Raw genomic sequence first — 20,525 nt, forward strand, 5'->3', positions numbered from 1 at the left:
TCGTGGAACGACATAATCAAACTCTGAAAATTAGATTGTCCAAAATATGTAGAGAGAAAGGTGTCGACTGGGTAGTAGCCCTACCAGTTGCACTCTTTTACATGAGAATGGTAGCACACTCTCGAACAGGGCTATCCCCTTATGAGGTGATCTTCGGTAGACCACCAAATATGTGGGGGACGCCTATACCTCGTAAAATAACTGACATTGACTGTAACATGCTGACAGATTACTTGGCTTCCTTGATGTCTGCACTACAATCTTGTCGTTCACAGGTAGCTGCAGCCTTTCCCGACAACACCGAGGTGAAACCCCATGACGTAATTCCAGGGGATCTGGTGTTAGTGAGGAACTTTGACCGGAAGTCCCAGCTGGATCCTAGGTGGAGATCGCCTCAGCTCGTATTGTTAACAACGAGGACAGCCGTGAAGATCGAAGGTCGAAAAGGCTGGATACATTCAAGTCATATCAAGAAATTTCATGGACTACCATCCGATATAGAGACTAAACCCTGTATTTCCTCAAAGACAGACTCAAAGCTTCCTTTGGTTGAACAAAATAACTCAGAACAATATAGACTAAAACTACGGTCCAACAAGTCAGACAATTTGATTGTTTAAGTCCTCTCCAAGGTGAATCGGTTGAATTTGTCTCTGACATGTATCCTCTGGACCGGAATAGAGAAGGAGATAATCAAACCCAGTTGAAAAAACATGCGTACTGTAAATCACTGCGTAGTCATTGTACAGTGACGTTATTAATTTTGTTTTTCTTATGTCTTTTAATAATAGCTGCAAGTATATTGTTGCACATATATTATCCTATTTCTAAACATGTTCATAATGTTACTGCTGAACATTCTTTTAGTGAATTTCCCCCGCATGAGTTGTCATATAGATTTGCGCTGCGCAACAACACTTTTATTAGTATGTTACATCATTCCCATCAGGTTAGCAATGCTACAAATTGTTGGATATGTGGCCGACTCCCTCCCTATCAGAACTATCAAGGAATTCTGCCTCTCTTTCCATATCCGTTCACACACAATGGCTCCTGTGGAGCATGGTTTAGTTTAATTAATTCCCTAGATTCGGATTCCGCAGTTTATCAAGACAACTGGGTTTGGGGAAACCTGAACTTAGTCTTGCTTAAAGTCTGCTACCCTGACAAGAAGGGACTTCCCAAAAGAATAGGAACTGATCTAGAGAATGAAGTATATGGATTAGGTAATTTCACGCTTAATCTCATGATCCTGAATGTTGAATCCGAAGCTGCACCAATTTTGCCCGCTATGTCAGTACTTCCAGTTAAAGGTGAATTATGCATAAGAAAGAATGGCTCTATACACATGGGCCACAGTAAATGCACCACTGTAATATAATTCAGTGATCAAGGCAAGTCTACATTTAGAGCTTCTCGCCATTCCTACTTTGTATGTGGTCAGACTGCATATATACGTTTGCCTCTGGATTGGGATGGTACCTGCTACATTGGATTCCTTTTGCCACCTGTTTTTCTAGCTCCTCCTGATTATCATAGAAATACTCATTTAGTACACAATAGAGAACGGAGAGATCTCCCAATAGTCGATTACACTGAGACAGCATGGGAAAAATACACAGATTTCAATAAAGGTCTCTTTCCCTATATAGGTACAGTTACCAATAGTAAGCTGATACGTAGATTAACCAGAACCCTTGAAGCAGCAGTGAACGAAACTATTTCCGCCTTAGGCAATTTAACAGAAGAGCAGTCTGCTATGCGGATTGTTGTGCTTCAAAATCGTCTTGTCCTTGACGTCATCCTGGCCGATAGGGGCGGAGCTTGTAGGGTCATCGGATCAAGCTGTTGCATTTTCATACCAGAAAATTCGCCATCTGTATATAAAGCCATAACTCGCCTTCATAAGATTGTAAGCCAGATACACCAGAATCCAGGCACCTGGACTTGGTCCAGTTGGTTTTGGAGTGTATTATCTACCTTTGGATGGAGGGTCCTATCCTTCCTAGGTATTGGCTTTCTCATACTATTCAGTTGCTGTTTATGCCTACAATGTGGACCAGCGATTTGTGGTCTGTGTGCCACCTCGTGTATCCCACATCCAAGTTTTCATTCAAGATTCCGGAAGAAGAAAGAAGAACAAATGATGTTATATGAACAAATCAACGGATTGATGAAGATTGATATCTCTTAAGGCAAGTAGGGGACAAGGAGGGAATGTGGAAATATGGATTTTTATGATCAGTTATGTCCCCTATCTTGGACCCCAACGGTTTCATGTATAAATCACAAGTACATGTATGTTCCCTCCAGTTCCAGTTATGAAGACGCAAACACATGTGCGTCCACCGTCAACATGTCCTCTTTCAGATCCGCCATGAATGGGCCGGATATTCTATTTCGAAGTATGAAAGGCCACCGGCTTTATATGGTTCACTTATCCCATTTTACAGTTCAGACGAGTAGGCCCTGATTCTGCCATCAAGTCTTTTCTGCCTTCTGCCTCTGAAAGCTCCAGTCTGAGCTCGCATCTGTACCCATGAACTTTGTCCTACTCCCTGCGCGGCTAACGATGCCTGACTCCAGCCTGTTGCCTGCCAAAAACTGTATTTCACCTTCAAGATTATCTGCTTTGCTCCGCTCCCTATCCAATGCATTCCTGTCTAGTAGTTTAAGTAAACATTCTTTCAGCTACCGAGCAAAAGGCCCGGCTTCTCTGTCTTTACGCAAGTAATTCATAGCCCTGTTACTATGGAAGATTTCTGCCCTCGCATCTAGTGTAGACACTTAGACGCTTGTACACGCACTAACGGACAGTATAGTCAGTATAGAATAAGATTCTATCCTAAGAAGACCTTTCTTTTTGGATAACACAGTTCTTTAAACATAGGATATTAGATATGATTTGGGATTAGGTTGACATAACCCCAGACTTCTGTCTCCACATGTAGAGCTAAATGTCAAGTTCCCTTCATCCCCTAGTTATACGTCAATCACACGTCATACTGCTGCGCGCGCATCTCTGCCAAGTATTTCTGCTGACATTGCGAAATTCTTCCGTGGAACCACCCATTTATGACGTCATATCCAATGACGTTCTTTAAGCTACGCCCAGTTACACCTACTTTAGTGACGCATGTATGTTCTTATCTTTACTATCAACTGTTACGCCTCCTGCATTTGTTTCACTGTAATGCCTATTGTATAAAAATGATTACCTGTCAATAAAGTTGGTCCTTCACTTCCTGAACCTTCGTGGTGATGGAATATGGAGTCCTCGATTCGAATCGATTTTGGAATAAAGCCCGTTCCGAACCTCTAATACCACGGATTCTGCCTCTTATTTTACTGAGCTATTATTATAGATTTTCCGCAGCAAATTAAGTCCCGGTAATTAAATTATTTACCACAGGAGGATTCATGTTAAGAATAACTGAGATTCTTTTCTGTGACACTTTCCTTGTTTCTTTCTCAATGTGATGTCCCAAGTACAGGACTTCTGTTTTGCAGTCTGGGATACTTTGTGTCCATTTTTTGCAGAGTCATTTAGTAGTGCTATAGTATCAACTCTGCAAGCTTCTCTTGTATTTGACTCCACCAGTAGGTTGTCAAATGTACTTCACTAACATTGAGTGATTTGTTATCCAGAGACTCAAGATTCTTTTTAAGTATCTGGTTGAAAACTGAGGGGCTCTCCATATACTATTGTGGGGCTCTGCAGCATGCATAAACACGGCTGCTGAAATAGAAAACAAAAAGGTATTGGCTAGTCTCAAGCAATGGAATTGAGAAAAAGGCCTGACAAATCGATAACAAAAAAACATTTGCTTTGCATGGAATTTGAAACCGTATCACAGCTGGACAACACGGAACAACAATTGAGTGTACCCTGTGTAAATCCTGTACAATATGATACTTGCCATTCAGCTTTTGTAAAATCAAAATTGGAGAGTTTCATGGACTTCCCATTATCTCCTTTAAAATCCCTTGCTCAATTATTGAGTCGATCACAGGAGTAATTCTGGCAATAGTATCTGGAGTCAAATTGTACTTGGAAATTCTGGATTTGGTTTAACAGTGTTTCGGACAGGGTTCAACACCTCTGATTAGTCTGATATCTTTACCAGTAAAGTCCCAGACTTTAGGTAACATGGTGTCTCTCAATTCAATAGGCAAACCCTCACTTGTCAGGAGAGGATACATTCCTACATCAGATTTTTGTTGGGCAAGTTTAAAAACAACGTCCTCATAATTTGTGTGGCAATTAATACCTCTTGGTGGCCAGTAGATGGAACAATTTAACTTGCACAGTAAGTCACATCAAAGCAGGTTCACTAGACTTGTATCATACACCACAAATCGATGTTGATCTTTAAAGGACCCTATTTTAACTGCATCAGGTTCTGAAATTGGGGTGGACACCTTTATGTTCATAACTCCTACAACTTGGATACTTTCCCAAGAGGGGTAGGTTGGGAACCTTTGTAGAGCGGGTAGCACCAGTGTCGACCAGGAACGAGATATGATTCCCATCTACTTCTCCATTCACATAGCGATCACTCTGGTCTACCTCTAAGGCTGCACCAAGAACACCGGCCTACTCCCCTTCTTTCTAGAACCAAAATGTAGCACAACAGTATTTGACTCAGTTAGAGAATTTTGACCCTTTAACTGAATCAAATACTGTTATGCTACGTTCTGGTTCTGGAAAGAATTTCTGTTTGACTGCTGATTCTCGTTGACATTGTACCTTTGCACCTGAACGTTCTGTTGAGGCATCCGAGCTTGGGCCATTTGCATTGACTGAGATACATTAGGATTTTGCATTCTCTGACTTTGTACCTGCCGAGTCTGTACCATGTTATTTCCTTGAGACTGTGCATATTCTACATTCTGCATCTGATTTCCTGTATTATTCATAATTGACTTACACAATGCCCACATTTTCTGCAAGCATGACATGGATTAATTTTCTTCCAAAGCGACATACCAGCACCAGTTCTTGATTCTGCTGGATTACCACATCCTCTACCTTGTGACTGAAAATTCTGTTGCGGTAAACCATTTACATCCTGCATCATCGGAACTTGATAATATCCTCCGTGGACCGGAGTTGTGTTGTCAAAACCCATCTGATTCTGCCCGTTCAGCATCACTCTTATCTGGGCAACCATCAACTTCTCATTGAGCGTCTTCTGCTTCATCTCAATCTCGTCTCCACAAAAAGATGCAAAACCTCATCTAATGCTTTGCTTTGCCAACAAAGCAAATGCTGTTAAACCGTAGAAGTCTCAGGTTTCAAACCAAACTTGAATCTGTAAACAAAATGTCCCATATCTATCAGCAATATTATCCAATCCACTATATTGTTAGAAACCTGACCAATCTATCATAATAGGCATCTACTTTCTCCTTTAGTTCCTGGGTTGTTCTGTTAATCTGCACCCAATCAATCTCTTTGGGGGAAACTTAGTCTTCGGGTGATTTATTACCTGCTGGTGTTTCTTCACCTTCTTCTTCCTGTTCTAGGAGCCCTTTCTTGTTCTGTCTCAAGCCAATCCACAGTAACTTTACATTCAGCCCACACATCTCCTATAACCACAATGTCAAACAGAGTATTCAAATCAATCCACAAAATCTTTGAAATCTTTACAAATCTTTCAATCTATCTATATACCCTTCCACTGGATGTTTTCTCACTTTTGAGAAATCATTTGAAAATGACAAAATGTCAGGTTGTGTCCACTGCACATGGACATAATCTCCAGCAGGTACTTCTCTCATTTGGAGCATCTGTATTTCGGTGCTTCTTCCGCGAGTTATTGGGGATCCTGTGATTACTTTTTTGGCACACTTAGTAGGCCTTTGTGGGTCCCTGGGCTTGTGTGATTTCTCGTGCCACTCTCCAAGCACCTCCGTCGGGCAGCATGGCAGTCACTCTGGACAAGGAGGCCTACTATGGGAGGGTGAAGTACCTTTACAGTAACTGGAAGAACGGTGAAGATTAGTATGAGAGTATTGATGCCATAGTTGTCAGTTGGAGTGGATGAAGATATTGTCTATGCCAAATCTACTGCACTGAAATGTGGCTCTTTGGCTATGAGCTGACAGACACCATTATGGTCTTCAGTGAAGACAAGATCATCTTTATGGCCAGCAAGAAGGTGGAGTTCCTGAAACAGATCGCCAACACCAAGGGCAATAAAAATGCCAACGAGGCTCCTCCCATCAAATTGTTGGTCCGTGAGAAGCAAAGTGACATCAACAAGGCCAGCTTTGACAAAATGGTTGAGACCATCTGCACCAGCAAAAATGGAAAGAAGATTGGGGTGTTCGCAAAGGACAAGTTCCCTGGGGACTTTTTGAAGAGCTGGAATGACAGTCTGAACAGGGAGGGCTTTGAGAAGGTTGATATTAGTGCAGTGGTGGCATACACAATTGCTGTGAAGGAGGAAGGGGAGCTTGTGCTCATGAAGAAGGCCGCCAGCATTACCTCAAATCTCTTTAACAAGTTCTTCAAGGAGCGAATGATGGCAATTGTGGATGCTGATGAGAAAGTGTGTCACAGTAAGCTGGCTGAGTCTGTGAAGCAGGCTATTGAAGACCAGAAATACTTGGAAGGAACCGGCCCCTCTACAGTGAAAATCTGCTACCCCATATTATTCAAAGTAGCGGCCACTACAATCTCAAGTTCAGTGTGGTGAGTGACAAAAACCACATGCACTTTGGTGCCATAACCTGAGCCATGGGAATCTGTTTTAAGTTCTACTGCGCCAATCTTGTGTGCACACTGATGGTAGACCCTCCACAGGAAATGCAGGACAATTACAGTTCCCTATTGCAGCTTCAGGAGGAGATCTGGATGAAATTCAAACATGGTGCCAAGCTCTCAGATGTTTACGGTCGTGTCATGAATGTGGCCAAGAAGCAGAAGCCTGACCTGATGAGTAAGATCACCAAGAACCTTGGGTTTGCTATGGGTATTGAGTTCCGGAAAGGGCCCTTGGTTATTTACAGCAAGAATAATTTACAGCTAAAGAAGGGAGTGGTTTTCAGCATCAACCTGAGTCTGTCAGATCTGACCAACAAGGAGGGGGAAAAACCAGAGGAGAATACCGACTCTTTATTCCTCTGCGACACTGTGCTTGTCAACGAGGAAGGACCAGCAACAATTCTTACCACTGTCAAGAAAAAAGTGAAAAACATTGGCCTCTTTTTAAAGCATGAGGAGGAAGAGGACAAAAATTAGGCGGAAGAGCTGCTGGGCCGTGGTGCTCGTGGTGGAGCTGCACTGCTTGCAGAGAAGAAAAGGAACGAAATTACAGCTGAGGATAAGAGAAGAGCTCATCAAAAGGTGCTTGCTAACCAGTTGAATGACGAAGCTAAACGCAGGCTCACTGAACAAAAGGGAGAGCAGCAGATACAGAAAGCACGCTAGTTAAACGTCTCCTATCGGAATGCCTCAATGATGCGAAAGGAACCAGAAATCCATGAAATGAATATTTTTATTGACAAGAAGTATGAGACGGTTGTCATGCCGGTGTTTAGCATTTCTACACCATTTTATATTTCCACCATCAAGAATATCAGCATGTCTGTTGAGGGTGACTACATCTACCTCTGCATCAATTTCTTCTGTCCTGGCAGTGCTGCTGGGTGGAACGTCTTCTCAAATCCAGATGCTACCTTTGTCAAAGAAATAGCATACCGGGCCTCCAACATAAAAGTCCCTGGAGAGACTGCGGTTCATGCCACAAATCTCCAAAGTGCCTTCCGCATCATAAAGGAAGTGCAAAAGCGCTACAAGACACGAGAGGCAGAGGAGAAAGAGAAGGAGGGTATTGTGAAACAAGACTCGGTAATCAACATGAACCGCAGTAACCCCAAGCTGAAGGACTTGTACATCCAACCCAACACTGCACAGAAACGGATGCAGGCGGCAAGGTGGACATCCTATACAACAACATCAAGCATGCTGTTTTTCAGCCCTGTGAAGGAGAGATGATCATCGTACTTCACTTCCACCTCAAGAATACTATCATGTTTGGTAAGAAGAAGCACACCAATGTCCAATTTTACACCAAAGTGGGTGAGATCACAACCGATTTGGAAAAACACCAACACATGCATGACCGAGATGACCTCTATGCTGAGCAGATGGAAAGTGAGATGAGACAGAAATTGAAATCGGCTTTTAAGAACTTCATAGAAAAGGTGGAATCGCTGACTAAAGAGGACCTCGAATTTGAAATCCCATTCAGAGAACTGGGGTTCAGTGGCACTTCCTACAGGAGTACATGTCTTCTGCAGCCTACAAGCAGCACCCTTGTTAACACAACAGAATGGCCCCCTTTTGGTGTGACATTAAATGAGGTAGAACTTGTGCACTTTGAGCGCGTTCAGCTGCACCTGAAGAACTCCGACATGGTCATAGTCTACAAAGATTACAGCAAGAAAGCGACCATGATCATTGCCGTCCCTGTGGTATCCCTCAACCCAATCAAGGAATGCCTCAACTCCTGTGACTTGAAGTACACCGAAGGGGGCAGTCCCTCAACTGGACCAAAATCATGAAGACAATCATCGATGATCCAGAGAGTTTCTTTGAGTGGGTGGCTGGGATTTTCTGGAGCCAGAGGGTGAGGGAAGTGATGCTGAGGGAGATGGCTCAGAATCTGAGCTGGAAGACAAGACATTCAATCCTGAGGAAGATGGTGATGACGAAGAGGAGGAGGATAGTGATGAGGATTACTCAAATGAGGGAGAGGATGACTATCTACAGCGGAGAATCCATGGCCAGTGAGGAAGAGAACTGGGAAGACTACGACTAACTGGAAGAGGAAGCCAGAAGAGCTGATATTGAGAGAAGGTATGAGGAAGAAGAGAGCCAAATGTCTCAGAAAAGCTAGAAGAGGAAGAGCACAGGCCATGTCATCGTCTCACCAGCAACGAAGTAGAGAAGTCTCATTCTTTCTTTGCCTATACATTCTTACTCCCCACAATATCTTTGCACCCTCTTCCCAAACAAACGTCTTCAATGGAAAGACATTTTGCTGAACTCATTTTGTGGCGTTTTTCATCCTTCTCACAATGTGTTCATGGACCAATCTTTCTTAACTACAACTACAGCCATCCTACCCTGTCTTGACACCCAGCCCCCCCACAAAAAAGCCTCTCATTTTGGGATGGTTCTTAAACTACCGAGGCTGCTCCTGGAGAACCTAGTTTAAGCTGCTATTCCCTGCCAAGAACTTTCCAGGATGGACTGGAGCACTTAACTGGGGGCAGGACCAGTTGAAGGAAGGGAAGCACTATCCTTGCGTACAGGATATTACCTTTTTTATCATGAGGGAAAAGGTTAAGACTGCACATCCTTTCTACTGCTCCAAGGGGATATGTTTCAGCCTCATCTGGCCTGAACATTTGTATAAAAATCTTCTTGAGCCTTCGTCCACCTGGTTTATCATACACCTTAAAATCCAGTATCTCACTGATTTTGTTGTTGACACTAGAGGGAATTGATCTTGCATCATTGGAGGCCTTCAGTTTGTGTATGAGTGGGTCACTGCGTTACTGTCTCAGTTCTAACTCAGGTTCTTGTTTGGTTTTCTGTTGATTTAGATGTTTTTTATATGTACTATATTCCCTTCTTGTGATATTTATCAGCAGGTCCACATTTTCCTATTGTTTTAAGTTCTTTGAAAATAAATAACTTAATTTTTGAGTTTGTTTTCTTTTATTTCAGGATATGTAGCCTTTCCTTTTTGCCTTCACTGCTCTCACATTACCTTCATATGCACACCCTGCTTTTTGCCCCACTTCAAGACATGGCCAGCAGAAAGTATGTTTTGAGGATTTGAACCTCTATTGGGTTTTTATTCGTTAAAGTGGGTAGTCTGGGTGTTTCTCTTGTAGTTGTAGAAGGTCTTGGACTTTAAATGTATGTTTTTTTTCTTTATCTTAGCAGTGATTAACAGCATTTACAAACTTTGGAAAGCCTAGAAAGACAAATATTTTATGTTTAAAAAAAAAAAGAAAGGGAGCATCTATATTTCCCCTACACTTCCACTGAGGACATCTGGTAATGACTGCACCCTAACTCTTTTCATCTCTTCCTTTTTCTACCATTTACCTTCCCATTTCTCTCTCTCACTCCATTTCTTGATCAATGTCATAAGTCATTTAATCTGCAATTTCATTCCAGGAACCCTCAAATTCACAATATCTATCACTACAGTGTAATCTGTATGCCGTTTGTAAAACGTTTGATTTTTAAATACCTCTATCATATTTTTGAGCCAATTCAGTCAATTTCTCATGTGTCAATCTTGCTCGTCGAGTAATGTCTTTACAGAGAAACAATAGTTTCTCCTCTTGGTATGCATCCAGTCCTGAAGGACTAATTGTTACCAAAATTATTTCTTCCCAATTCACTTTTTGCCTGCTCACATCAATCGGATTTCTTTTTTCCTGTACTGGATTTTGAATTGAACATGAACTTGGAACTGAAATCAAAGCTGGAGCTGCTAAACTGGGGCTTGTACTGGAACTGAATCTAAATTCGGGACTGGAGCTGAAACTGAAATGTCTTCAGCATTCTGATTATTAATCTGAGTACCATATCCTTTAAGCCATTCTTCAAATTCTTGAGTAAATCCTGATGGCTCTCTTGGAGTATTTAAATTAAATCCGCCATTGCTCAAATTTGCACTCGTTCCAGGTTGCATATGTAATGCAAATGTATCTAGAACTGCATTTCCCATTTGCATGGTCATGTCAGAAGCATGGTAATGTCATTTCAGAAGGTCCAATCGGTCTGGGGCTATAAAAAGATGGACCCCTCTGAAACATTTTACATGTTGGGTCAAATTGAGTCTGCTTTGGAACGCAACCTACATTTCTAGCATCTGTAGCAGTATTGCTCCAAGTCGGAACTATAGGTGTTTGAAGTAATTATCTTGTTGTCAATTCTAATGAATTACCTTGTGCTGTATTTATTACAGTAGGTACAGCCAAATTGTGAACAGTATTTACCTGTAACCCAGACTTGTAAAGTGGTACAACAGGTCCAGTAGTAACAGGAACAGTTAAAGCGTCTTGAGCATTCAAATCAATCAGGTTCATTGGAGCTGTTATGTCTTTCCTCCCTTTTACAGGAGTAACAAGTGCATGTTCTTTGGGTATGCCATGTATTAAAGGTGCATTCAGAACCTCATCCCTACCAGTGTTTGTCAAACCTTCACTCTGAGATTGTAAATTGGTGGACGATTTATCAATAAGTTAGTCATCTGTCACTCTCTTTGCCTTCTTTCCCTGTGTTAATCTTTTCTGTCTCTGTATAATTCATTTTTTCTTTCCCTTGCCATCTCCTTCGATTTCGATATAATCATGTGCCATGTGCAATATCTGCTCTCCACATTTTTTGTTGTGCATCCCATCTAGCTTCTGCATAGTGATCTATAGTTCTCCTGTATCTCCCTTGATACTTTCCTCTCTCTCTCTGATGAGCCATATGTTCCCATGTATGTAATGCTTCAATTACAGTAGGTCTAGGAGGTGATCTCATTTCGTACATTCTCCTCCTTAATTCCTCAATAATTCTAAAGTTGAATTTCCCATAGCCAGGAAATTGTAAACTCTTGTCTCCCTCTGTAAGTTTGTTCCAAAATTCAAGCCACAGACATGGATGTAATCCTTTGTCCATCATGATCGTGTATCCAGGCGTACCCTCAGGTGGTGCCTTTGCTCTAACACCTATTATCTCATCTTTTTTCACCAACTTCTGTAATTCATTAAAATTTCATTTCAAAATTTGTATTCACAAATGTCTTTCGTAAGTTCCAGGAAATACATTTCTCTCACAATTCACCTGTCCAGCCATCTCAACCAATAACAGTGAGACTATTATGACGTAGTCAACCAGTCTCAGGGTGACATTACACCAAACCGACCAATCACAGTGCAACACACTATGACGCCAATCTCGCTCCCTGCAGCAACCCGCCCTCCTTTACAATTTTTTTCAGTGCTTTTTCACTAAGCAAATTCCTAATACAAGGCAAGCAACAAAGAAAACTGTGTACTCCACTAAAGGAAATACACTCTTACAAGGTAACTGTCAGACTCCAGACTCTGGGAGGGCCAAAGAGAAGACATTTCTGGCTAGCGGTCTCCTCTTTCCCCCACAGCTACCGGCAACAGAGGACGAGAACAGCCAAGGAGAAAAGAATACCTGGCCCTTTAAGGATTTCCCTGCAGGCACAGGATACACCCCCTGGAGGGCGGACGCACCAATCCCGGGGAGTTCTTCAAGCCGTGACGTTGGGAGAGGCGTCGTCAACGACCAGGAGGAGGAGAGACGCACCAGGAAGATCCCCTACGGGAGGAGAATCGGCGTTCACGGAGAGAGACACTCCTGAAGATGACCGGTTGCACGGGACCCGAAACCCACAGGAGGGCGCATCGCCCCACCACGGCCCTGGAGGGTCGTGGCTACAACAGGTGCGTGTACGTCTCCGGGGATCTGGGAGTCAGGTGGGTTTGGTAGCCCCAGAGAAAGGCGGGGAAAACTACGCAACGACAACCTCCTAGGAACCGTCCACGTGTAGACCCTGCCCCGTTGTTGCTCCGCTTTCCCTGGTGGTGGCTTCCCCCCGCTTCCCGCACTCAAGCATTAGAATAGGAGACGGTGAATCCCTCACTCCTTTCCCCAGAAGCTTGCAGATAAAGCGTGCAATAATACGTGCTCCTTTTCCTTTTTTTGAGCCCTCCCTCAACGCTGAGAGGAAAGACGTGCTGGTGGAAAAGACAGAGACGATCCCTGACAAGAACATCAAGGGACCCCAGACACCGGAAAAACGGCTAACTTTATTCTTTGTACATTCCAATAAAAACACATACGCTTAGCAACTCTCATAGTCGTCTGGACCTCCGTTATCTCCTAGTGACAAGTGGTGTTTCTGCCCTGTTTCTGTACCCTCCATTGGGAGCCCGGAAATGTAGAACATAATACAACACATGATTGAGGGTCAGAAAAAACTGGAGTGGGTTGTGGAAAGACAACTCACATCTGCGCAGGCGGACCGTGAAATGTTCAAATACCTCATGAAGGGACAGATGGAGGCCATATTGCGGTTTGGGGAGTAAGCAGCCCATCCCTCTGCTGGCCAAAAGACTAACAGGACCATGGCTTATGTTTCCACGGTGGCACTCCAAAAATACGTAGCGGTCGAGGACCCCGACGCCTTCCTGTTGAATTTCGAACGGGCAGCAAGGGCTTCGGGTTGGCCAGTGGCCAAATATCCGTTTTTTTTGGCACCCCTTTTAACTGGGGACGCCCAAGCAGCTTACCAGGTGGCTAACCCCGCTGGAGTCACCCCCTACGAAGAAGTCAAGGCCATTATTCTGGATCACCTTGGCCTCGACGCTGAGACATACCGGTTACGCTTTCGAAAGGAAAGGGGGTCCCCCGGGGATTCGGTGAAAACTCTTTATTTTAAGCTAAAAATAGCCGCGGATAAGTGGCTCAAACCTGAGGTAAACACCAAAGAACAAGTCATGAACGCTATATATTTAGAACAATTCATCGAGGCGTTGCCATATCCCACTCAGCGTTGGCTTTGCCAACAGAACAACCTCAGCCCAGAACAGGCTGTCGAAATGGCTGCTTCCTTCTCTAGGGCGCAGATCAGAGGATCTTCGTGGGAGATAGAGAAACACACAAGGCCCTTGCCTGTTCCACGAAAACCCCTTCGACCTATCAAAGAACCTGACTGAGTAAAGCCTAGATATGAGGTCCCCATTAACCGAGGACCTCAGTGTTTCGAGTGTGGGGACTGGGGCCACATTTCCCGTTTGTGCCCAAAGAAACGAACGGAGGAACCGATGGATGTCAGTTACGTACCCCGTCCTCTGCTGTACACCGAGGAGATGGGAACTTTTTTTTCTGTAAGTCTCTCTGTCAATCACAGACCCGTTACTGCCCTCCTTGATTCCGGATGCAGACAGTCTGGTCAGAGGAGACTTGGTTTAACCAGGGCAGGTGTGTCACAGGAAGCAGGTGTTTATGAGATGTGTTCATGGGGATGTGAAAGCTTATCCCTCTGCAACATTGCCCCTACAGTGCTCGGACGGGTCAGTACTCCGAGTGACTGTTGGGGTTCTACCATCCCTACCTGAGGAACTCATCTTGGGTACTGATAATCCCAGATTCCTTTCCCTGTTACGGACAAAGGTTGGAAACCCCTCTCCTACCAGGCCTAAAACGACCAAAACAATCCCCAGAGCCCTTTTTTCCCCAAGAGCCATGGGAAGGGGACAAAAGCTTCCGCTGGGCACAACTCAATGATCCCACCCTGTATCAGGCCTGGCAACAGGCCCGCTTGCCTCAAGACCCCACTCATCCCAGCTTCCAGATAACTAATGGCCTGGTATATAGAATCGGGAGTGCAGAAGACGAGCCCCAGCTCCTAGTACCGAAGCAATACCGAGAACAAATATGTTTTTTTGCACACTCCCATCTCCTAGCGGGACACACAGGGGCCCAGAAAACTACCCAAACACTATTAAGGAATTTCTACTGGCCTGGTATCTACGTACATATAAAGCGGTATTGCCAGGAGTGTTCGATATGTCAGAAAAAGAATTCCTATAAACTCCCTGGTGTCCCTCTCCAACCCCTCCCCATTATAGGAAAACCGTTCGAACGAGTAGGTATGGATCTCATCGGACCTCTTCCCAAATCCAGCAAAGGCTACCAGTACGTCTTGGTGCTGTTAGATTACTGTACCCGGTTCCCTGAGGCTTTTCCATTGAAATCCCCTACTACGGCCATCATCGTCAATAAACTCCTAGAATATTTCTCACGGTTGGGTTTCCCACGTCAGATTTTAACCGACCAAGGGACCCCATTTGTCTCTAAACTCATGGCCCAGGTTTGTAGACTATTGGATGTCCAACAGTTACGCACATCGGTTTATCACCCCCAGACCGACGGCCTGGTCGAGCGATATAATGGGACCCTAAAACTGACATTAAGAAACATGTTAACAGAAGAAGGGAGACACTGGGATAGACTCCTACCCTTGGCCCTGTTTGTTTTTCGGGGTCAGGTACAGAGCAGTCTGGGTTGCTCCTCCTTCGAGATGCTATATGGCAGACAACCCAGAACACTCTTAGAGATGACCAAAGAAGCCTGGGAGAAAGACACTACTACCTCTAGTACAGTCCTTGACTACACACAAGACCTAAATAAACGCCGAGGCAAGTTGAGGAACCTGGCCATGACAAACCTTGAAAAAGCCCAAAAACAACATAAACAGCAATATGATAAGGGAAAAAAGTGTAGGACCCTCCAACCCGGTGATTGGGCCTTGGTATTGTTACCCGTGGCCTTGGACAAAGCAAAAAACAAGTGGACCGGCCCCTATCTAGTAGTAGACACAATAGGGAATGCCACCTACCGACTACAGGCTACCCCACACCGCACACAGACCTATCATATCAATCTTCTGAAAAAGTGGATAGGCCCCCCCCTGCAGGCAACCATCTAACCCTTCCTCAATCATCTGTCTCAACCACTCTAGACCTTCTAGTGGTGAGTGAGGACCTGTCAACCCCTCAGACAGATTCTCTTTTGGAAGCATTAGTTCCCTTTGCATCCCTCTTCTCAGACCTACCCGGACGGACCTCCTTGGTCGAACACCACATAGATACCCCTCCTAATCAAACCATTCGGATAAGACCCTACCGAATACCCGCCGGACGACGAGAGGCTATCTCTGCCAAAATCAAGAACATGCTAAAAATGGGGGTGATACCGCCGTCCCATAGTAATTGGGCCTCTCCCATCGTTCTGGTACCAAAACCCGATGGAAGCATCAGATTTTGCATCGATTTTCGCCAAGTCAATGCAATTTCCAAATTGGATGCCTATCCCCTACCTCGGGTGGATGAGCTGATTGAACAATTAGGAGAAGCACAATACATAACCACTTTAGATTTAACAAAAGGGTATTGGCAGGTCCCCCTACGCCAGTGTGACCAAGAGAAAACTGCCTTCATCGCCCCGATGGTCTCTTTGAGTTTACTGTACTGCCTTTTGGGCTCCACGGTGCCACAGCAACCTTCCAACGCCTAATGAACAAAGTACTACAACCCTTCAAGGCGTTTTCCTCTGCCTACTTGGATGACATCATTATCTTTAGCTCATCCTGGGAAGAACACCTACAACATTGCCAGCGGGTGTGCTCTGCCTTGCAAGAGGCCGGGTTACACATCAACTCCCGTAAATCCAGAATGGGGTTTTCCAAGGCTAGGTATCTGTTAGAGAATGGATGCATCGAACCACAACAAGAAAAGATCAATGCCATCACCAGGTCCCTTTTCCCACCACAAAAAAAGAGGTCAGGGGCTTTTTGGGACTCCTAGGCTATTATCGGCGATTTATTCTCCACTATGCAGAGATAGCTGCCCCCCTAACGGACCTCCTAAAAAAGGGAGTCCCCAACCGGTTCCAAACACAGATACCACCCGCAGCCTTAACAGCTTTCCAAAGATTAAAAGACTCCATAACCCAAGGACCAGTACTTGTGTCTCCCTACCACAACCAACCTTTCATACTCCAAACAGATGCCTCCGATGTTGGTATCGGGGCTGTCCAGTCTCAGACAGCGAAGGATGGCCTCGAACGCCCCGTATTATTAATCAGCAGGAGGCTCGTTCCTCGAGAGGAATCATACCCCACTATTGAAAAGGAATGCCTCGCCATTAAATGGGCCATAGAGAAGTTGAGGTATTACTTGGAAGGACATCAATTCACCCTCTACACAGACCATGCCCCTCTGGTGTGGATGTGTTGAAATAAAGGCCATAATCCACGGGTAATGAGGTGGTTCCTTTCGCTCCAACCATTCACTTTTAGGCTCCTCCATCGCAAGGGTACACAGAACGTGAACGCTGACTTCCTATCCCGACATCCACTCCTCCCCAATCGGGAAGACTCTGGGGGTGGGGTGTGTCAGACTCCAGACTCTGGGAGGGCCAAAGAGAAGACATTTTTGGCTAGCGGTCTCCTCTTTCCCCCCACAGCAACAGAGGACGAGAACAGCCAAGGAGAGAAGAATACCTGCCCCTTTCAGGATTTCCCTGCAGACACAGGATACACCACCTGGAGGGCGGACGCACCAATCCCGGAAAAGTTTTCAAGCCGTGACATTGGGAGAGGCGTCGTCAATGACCAGGAGAAGGAGAGACGCACCAGGAAGAGCCCTGACGGGAGGAAAGAAGGAGAATCGGCGTTCATGGAGAGAGACGCTCCCGAAGACGACCTGCTGCACGGGACCCGAAACCCACAGGAGGACGCATCGCCCCGCCACGGCCCTGGAGGGTCGTGGCTACAACAGGTGCGTGTACGTCTCTGGGGATCCGGGAGTCGGGTGGGTTTGGTAGCCCCAGAGAAAGGCGGGGAAAACTACGCAACGACAACCTCCTAGGAACCATCCACATGTAGAACCTGCTCCGCTGTTGCTCAGCCTTCCCTGGTGGTGGCTTTCCCCCTCTTCCCGCACTCCAGCATTAGAATAGGAGACGGTGAATCAATCAATCAATCAATCAAGGAATTTATAACGCGCACTACTCACCCGGAAGGGTCTCAAGGCGCTGGGGGAGGGGGTCTGCTACTGCTCGAACAGCCAGGTCTTAAGCTGTTTCCTGAAGGCGAGGTGGTCCTGGGTCAGCCGCAGGTGGACGGGCAGGGAGTTCCATGTCTTAGCCGCCAGGTAGGAGAAGGATCTTCCTCCGGCGGTGGCTCTCTGGATGCGAGGGACGACGGCGAGGGCGAGGTACGCGGATCGTAGCTGTCGGGTGGGCGTGTAGAAGGTCAGGCGGTCGTTGAGGTACCTTGGGCCCAGGTCGTGGAGGGATTTGTGTGCGTGGGTGAGGAGTCTGAACGTGATCCTCTTGTTGACAGGGAGCCAGTGCAGGTCTCTTAGGTGGTTCGAGATGTGGCTGCGTCGGGGGGCGTCCAGGATGAGACGGGCGGAGGCGTTCTGGATACGCTGAAGTCTTTTCTGAAGCTTGGCTGTTGTACCGGCGTAGAGGGTGTTTCCGTAGTCTAGTCTGCTGGTGACGAGGGCCTGGGTGACAGTCTTCCTGGTCTCAGTCGGGATCCATCTGAAGATCTTGCGGAGCATGCGGAGGTTGTGGAAGCAAGATGAGGAGACGGCGTTGACTTGTCTGGTCATCGACAGGGAGGAGTCCAGGATGACGCCCAAGTTGCGTGCGTGGTCCGTTGGCTTGGGTGCGGTGCCCAGGGCCGGGGGCCACCAGGAGTCGTCCCATGCAGAGGGCGATGGTCCCAGGATGAGGACTTCTGTCTTGTCCGTGTTCAACTTCAGGCGGCTGATGTTCATCCATTCGGCGACATCTTTCATCCCTTCGTGTAGGTCGGCTTTGGCGGTGTCGGGGTCTCTGGTCAGGGAGAGAATCAGCTGGGTGTCATCGGCGTAGGAGATGATGTTGAGGTTGTGTTGGCGTGCGATGGCAGCGAGGGGTTTCATGTAGATGTTGAAGAGAGTGGGGCTGAGCGATGATCCTTGCGGGACGCCGCAGATGACTTCGGTGGCCTCAGAGCGGAACGGAGGGAGGCGTACTCTCTGTGTTCTGCCGGAGAGGTATGAGATGATCCATTCCAGAGCAATCCCCTGGATGCCGGTGTCGTTGAGGCGTTGGACTAGGGTGCGGTGGCAGACAGTGTCAAATGCTGCGGAGAGGTCAAGGAGGATGAGTGCCGCTGTTTCACCTTTGTCGAGCAGGGCTCGGATGTCGTCGGTGGCTGCGATGAGGGCGGTCTCTGTGCTGTGGTTGGCTCTGAATCCGGATTGCGATGGGTCGAGGGATCCGTTCGTCTCGAGGAAGGCGGCCAGCTGCTTGTTGACGACCTTCTCGATGACTTTGGCAGGGAAAGGAAGGAGCGAGATAGGGCGGAAGTTCTTGAGGTCGGTCGGGTCCGCAGTTGGTTTCTTCAGTAGTGCGCTGAGCTCGGCGTGCTTCCAGCTCTCTGGGAAGGTGGCTGTGTCGAAGGAGGCGTTGATGATGTCTCGGAGGTGGGGTGCGATGGTAGAGGCGGCCTTGTTGAAGACATGGTGGGGGCATGGGTCGGTCGGAGATCCGGAGTGGATGGTGTTCATCATGCGTGTCGTGTCTTCGAGGGTCACTTTGGTCCATGTCTGGAGGATAGCGGCGGGGTGCGTAGGTTCGGTCGATGGGTGCGGGGGTGGAGCGCCAAAACTGTTGTGGATGTCGGCGATCTTGCGGTGGAAGTACGAGGCGAGGGAGTCGCAGAGGTCCTGCGAGGGAGTGATGTCGTTGTTGCTGGTGCTGGGGTTGGAGAACTCCTTGACGATGTTGAAGAGCTCCTTGCTGTCATGGGCGTTCTTGTCCAGTCGTTCCTTCAAAGATTTCTTCTTGGTGGTGCGGATGAGCTGGTGATGTCTGCGGGTGGCGAGTTTGAGGGCGGTCATGTTGTCGGTGGTCTTGTCGAGGAGCCAGGCCTTCTCGAGGGTGCGGCAGGCCTTCTTGGAGTCCTTGAGTTCATCGGTGAACCAGGGGGCCTTCTTGCTTCTGGGCCTGGTGAGTGGGTTCTTCAGTGGGGCGAGGTCGTTGGCACAGGAGGTCAGCCATTGCGTGAGGTCGAGGGCTGCTGTGTTAGGGTCCGTTGTCCGGACCGGTGGGTTCTGGCTGAGGGAGGTGGTGAGCTGGTCGACGGTGATCTTGCTCCAGTTTCTGTGGGGAACCTGCTTCGGGTGGTGGTGGACCGTGTTCTTCTTGAAGCTGAAGTGGACGCAGCTGTGGTCAGTCCAGTGGAGTCCGGTGCAGTGGCTGAAGGTGATGTGCTTGCTGGATGAGAAGAGGGGGTCGAGCGTGTGGCCGGCGTAGTGGGTGGGGGTGTTGACCAGTTGCTGGAGTCCGAGGTTGGCGAGGTTGTCCAGCAGGGTGGTCGTGTTGCGGTCGTTGTTGTTCTCCAGGTGGAAGTTGAGGTCTCCGAGGAGGATGTAGTCGGTGGAGGGGAGGGCGTGAGGGCTGATGAAGTCCGTGATGTCTTCGCAGAACTGTGCGCGTGGTCCCGGGGGTCTGTAGATGAGGGTGCCTCTGAGGGTAGTCTTGGGGTCGGTGTGGATCTGGAAGTGCAGGTATTCGGCGGTGTTGAATGCGTCGGTGGAGTCAGTCGAGATGCGAATGGTGCTTTTGTGAACGATGGCGATGCCCCCTCCGGTCTGGTTGTTGCGATCCCTCCTGATGATCTTGTAGCCGTCCGGGATGGCTATGGCGATGTCGGGGGCTGAGGAGTCGTTCATCCAGGTTTCCGTGAGGAAGGCGACGTCTGGAGATGCGGTGTCGAGGAGGTTCCAGAGTTCCACGGCGTGTCTGTGGATGGAACGGGTGTTGATCAGGATGCACTTGAGGTGGTTGCTGTTGTCCGTCTTGGTGGGCGTGGTGCTTGTTCGGAGGCAGGAGAAGTTGCAGGA

At 46.9% G+C, this 20,525-nt stretch overlaps 1 pseudogene; it reads left to right on the forward strand.

Moving 5' to 3' along the window:
• Positions 1–5,927: 5,927 nt before the first annotated feature.
• On the forward strand, positions 5,928–8,909 carry LOC146831315 (FACT complex subunit SPT16 pseudogene; annotated as a pseudogene).
• Positions 8,910–20,525: the final 11,616 nt, after the last annotated feature.

Source organism: Triturus cristatus, chromosome 5_1 (genome assembly GCF_964204655.1).
Source record: "Triturus cristatus chromosome 5_1, aTriCri1.1, whole genome shotgun sequence".
Taxonomy (NCBI): Eukaryota; Metazoa; Chordata; class Amphibia; order Caudata; family Salamandridae; genus Triturus; species Triturus cristatus.